Genomic DNA, 5147 nt, shown 5'->3' on the forward strand with positions numbered 1-5147 from the left:
CCAGTATCACAACTGGCCAAGTCACAAAATTTACAAAAGTGAGAAAGTGAGAAAGTTATCAATTCAAAGTAGAAGGATACAACTACCAGGTAGTACAAGAACATGTTTCAAAATCAGCCACACCTTTATGTTACAGAGCACATAATTCTTGGTCATATGACAGAATGGGGCAAGTCTTGCAGGCAGTGAATTTATGACCAGCCATGTCAAGGAACAAGCAACAATCTTCATGTCACAACATTTTTTGTGTAACCCTGTGCTGTTAAATTATGCAACAATGTGATTGTACCAGTAGGCAAAATAATTCTTTATATTGTACATGCTTTGAATTCACAATATTTCTTTGAACACTGACAACACTAATCTTTTACGCTAATTTCTGCATTTGCAGACTCCTTACCATGATCACACAGTGATCAAAGCCATTACTCTTCTTCTCTCTAAAACAGAAGACATAAAAAATCCACTGCAGAAACATTTTGATCCAACATGGAAAGATCTTCTGTCACTGCAGTGTTGTAAAACAATAATATTAATTAATTAAACAGGTTACACTGGTAATGGGAGTTCCATTACAATCTTCGAAGTCTGCATCAGTGGTTCACATGGAATGCCTGTTATTGTAACCATGTTGAGAGCAAGTTGGAGACTTAGAACAACAATATCATTCAGTATGTGTGAACAGTGGCTATCATAATAATGATTCTACTAATATACTTGATCATTTGCAGATCATTTTCCTTTTATTATTTTCAACATTTAAGTGAACTGCAAACTTTTACTGGGAGAAATCTCCTCAGTTTTTTGTTGTTTTTCTTCATATGTTATTATCCAATTTATGCTGAAATGCTTTTTTTATTGCTACAAAGAAAAGCTTGACTATCACTTCATTTTTATTTTTTTCACAATACTTTTGAATTTAAAAAGAGAGCAGTTTTGAAAAAAGAGTAAAATCATATAAAACCTCAACAAAACCATCCAATCAAAACATAAATTAACAAAAAAAATTGTTTGCTTTTAAACAAATTTCACAAAACACTAGAACTTATATATTAAACTCTTAAGAAATTAATTATGAAAGAAAAATGTTTGTGACCATAATTGTTTTCTTCCTCAAGGCTTTTCATCCATATTGAAAAATATGCCTTTGGTGACGTGGCTGATTCTACATCTACATTTATACTCAGCAAGCTACCCAACGGTGTGTGGTGGAGGGCACTTTACGTGCCACTGTCATTACCTCTCTTTCCTGTTCCAGTCGCGTATGATGCCAGATGCCTCAAATGAATTTTTTTTCCAGGCTCCAAACATTTTTCCCAATTTTATTCCTTACTTTTGTGTTAGTTTATTGATGATTATGATGAAAAGGATATTTGGAATCTAACATCTGAGCCTTGAGGGCCTGAAATAGTATGAAGACTGTACCAAAAGTTAACCAAATGTGCCATAGTTCATTTATTAATTGGTGTAGACTTTTTGCACTACACATATAATTGAAGTGATTCTTTCTCTATATAGATATTTCAGAATCCTGCTTTCCTCTACTGTGGAGTAATGTAAGCATTGTTTGAATAATGCGTATACACAGCCATGAATATTTTTCATTTGACCACGAGATATCAGCATCAGGCTGATGATGAGACATAATTGTGAAAAATAGTGAATTTTCAAAAACAGCTAGATTAAATAAAACAACCTTTCATAACACTAGGCGTAGAGATGTGTAAATGATATGTCTCAGCAAGTGACCAATATTTTTCAATTTTTGTATGAAGAGGGCCAAACGGCAAATGAAACTTATCTTCAAATACATGCCCCATATGTGGAAGTATACTTCAAATGTAAGTATATCTTTTTTTACAATATTATGAAATGGAAAGTTGTAACTCACCACATAGCAGAGATGCTGAGTCACAGATAGGCACAAAAGAAAGACTGTCACAAATAAAGCTTTCGGCCAGTAAAGCCTTCATCAACATTAGATGACAGACACACAAACACACACACACACACACACACACACACACACACACACACACACACACATTGCTTTTAGGAATATTATTTGTGAACATTTTCTTGATAACAAACAGAGTGGGTTGAGGAGAGCAGACAAAAAAAAAAAAAAGAGCTAAGTCAAGCACACAGCCCACTCAAGCAAAGGAATGGTGCAAAGTGACGTGTTTTGTGTTTTGTACCTAACAACTACAAATTTGTAAGTATACAGCAACCCACTTTTTTTACGTGTATTTTAGGTATGTCCTACAGTGTGTCAGAAACTGTCTGATTACTCAGTCATTCTTTGTGATCTCAAGAAGAAGGAAAATCTTCAGGGATGTAGCACAAGTCAATTTAAAGAAGGATAGCTCAAAAACTTTATCATTATACTGTATTAACTATCATTATACTGCTTAATGTAATTCATGATCATACTAGCTAAGTTTAACCAAGTAAATCTGGAAGAAAGTTACCACTTTGAAAAACACTGTTCAGTTTCTATCTCAAAAGTAAAATAGAAAGGCTTTTCTTTTCCCACTCCCTCCTCTCTGCCCCTCACATCTTCCCAATGCTGCACCTGGTAGCCTTGTCCTACTGCCAGCCACCATCTAGGACCTACACACACTGCCAGACAGTGCTGACTTCCCCCCCCCCCCCCCCCCAAAAAATCTGTACTCCACCATCCCTCCTTCTTCCCCATCCTACTCTGAATTGCTGCTTTCCTTTAGTGTGACAGTTGCATTACGGCCAGAGCAGCCAGAGACAGCAGTTGTGTGCATGCAGTGTGCTTCCTTGTGTTAATGTGTGTATGTATGTGTGAGTATGTGTGTGTGTGTTGGGGAGGGGGGGGGGGGGGTGGTACATGTCATCTTTAGGTCAAAAAAATCTTTTTGTTGTGAAATGTGTTCATTTTATATTGGACATCTAAAAACAAAGATGAAGTGACTTACCAAATGAAAGCGCTGGCAGGTTGATAGATACACAAACATACACACAAAATTCAAGCTTTCGCAACCAACGGTTGCTTCATCAGGAAAGAGGGAAGGAGAGGGAAAGACGAAAGGATGTGGGTTTTAAGGGAGAGGGTAAGGAGTCATTCCAATCCCAGGAGCGGAAAGACTTACATTAGGGGGAAAAAAGGACAGGTATACACTCGCACACACACACACACATATCCATCCGCACACACACAGTCACAAGCAGACATTTGTAAACGCAAAGAGTTTGGGCAGAGATGTCAGTCGAGGCGGAAGTACAGAGGCAAAGATGTTGTTGAAAGACAGGTGAGGTATGAGTGGCGGCAACTTGAAATTAGCGGAGGTTGAGGCCTGGCGGATAACGAGAAGAGAGGATATACTGAAGGGCAAGTTCCCATCTCCGGAGTTCTGACAGGTTGGTGTTTGTGGAAGTATCCAGATAACCCGGACAGTGTAACACTGTGCCAAGATGTGCTGGCCGTGCACCAGGGCATGTTTAGCCACAGGGTGATCCTCATTACCAACAAACACTGTCTGCCTGTGTCCATTCATGTGAATGGACAGTTTGTTGCTGGTCATTCCCACATAGAAAGCTACACAGTGTAGGCAGGTCAGTTAGTAAATCACATGTGGCTCTGCCTTTGATTGTGTACACCTTCCGGGTTACAGGACTGGAGTAGGTGGTGGTGGGAGGGTGCACGGGACAGGTTTTACACTGGGGGCGGTTACAAGGGTAGGAGCCAGAGGGTAGGGAAGGTGGTTTGGGGATTTCATAGGGATGAACTAAGAGGTTACGAAGGTTAGGTGGATGGCGGAAAGACACTCTTGGCGGAGTAGGGACGATTTCATGAAGGATGGATCTCATTTCAGGGCAGGATTTGAGGAAGTCGTATCCCTGCTGGAGAGCCACATTAAGAGTGTGGTCCAGTCCCGGAAAGTATCCTGTCACAAGTGGGGCACTTTTGTGGTTCTTCTGTGGGAGGTTCTGGGTTTGAGGGGATGAGGAAGTGGCTCTGGTTATTTGCTTCTGTACCAGGTCGGGAGGGTAGTTGCGGGATGCGAAAGCTGTTTTCAGGTTGTTGGTGTAATGGTTCAGGGATTCTGGACTGGAGAAGATTCGTTTGCCATGAAGACCTAGGCTGTAAGGAAGGGACCGTTTGATGTGGAATGGGTGGCAGCTGTCATAATGGAGGTACTGTTGCTTGTTGGTGGGTTTGATGTGGACGGACGTGTGAAGCTGGCCATTGGACAGCCCCACTCCCAGATTCAACCAAACAGCCCTCGTCAAAGATTTACTGTCCTACACTCATACTCTCTGCTGGAAGTATCCCTTTGCCATGAAGAAAAATGATCCTAATCCTACTCCTGATCCAACTCCCCAAGACACCATCCAAATTGAACCCTGCCTGGAACAGTTCCGTCCTCCGTCACAGAGGGACCCACCTCCTCTTCCTCTTCCTCAAAATCACCCTCTACAAACCTTCCAGGAATTTCTGACTTCCAGCCTTGCCTCTCAATCCTTCTTAAAAAACCTTAATCCTACTCCCAACATCACCACTGCTGAAGCCCAGGCTACCCGTGATCTGAAGGCTGACCGATCCATCGTCATTCTTCCGGCGGGCAGGGGTTCCACGACCGTGGTACTTGATTGTCGGGAGTGTGTGGCTGAGAGACTGCGTCAGCTTTCAGACAACACTACATACAAAGTTTGCCAAGGTAATCCCATTCCTGATGTCCAGGCAGAGCTTCAAGGAAACCTCAGAACCTTAGGCCCCCTACAAAACCTTTCACAAGACTCCATCAACCTCCTGACCCCACCAACACCCTGCACCCCTACCTTCTACCTTCTTCCTAAAATTCACAAACCCAATCATCCCGGACGCCCCATTGTAGCTGCTTACCAAGCCCCCACAGAACGTATCTCTGTCCACGTAGATCAACACCTTCAATCCATTACATGCAGTCTCCCATCCTTCATCAAAGACACCAACCACTTTCTCGAACACCTGGAATCCTTACCCAATCTGTTACCCCTGGAAACCATCCTTGTAACTATTGATGCCACTTCCTTATACACAAATATTCCACACGTCCAGGGCCTCGCTGCGATGGAGCACTTCCTTTCACGCCGATCACCTGCCACCCTACCTAAAACCTCTTTCCTCATTACCT

The sequence above is a fragment of the Schistocerca americana genome, chromosome 10, assembly GCF_021461395.2.
Source record: "Schistocerca americana isolate TAMUIC-IGC-003095 chromosome 10, iqSchAmer2.1, whole genome shotgun sequence".
NCBI lineage: Eukaryota > Metazoa > Arthropoda > Insecta > Orthoptera > Acrididae > Schistocerca > Schistocerca americana.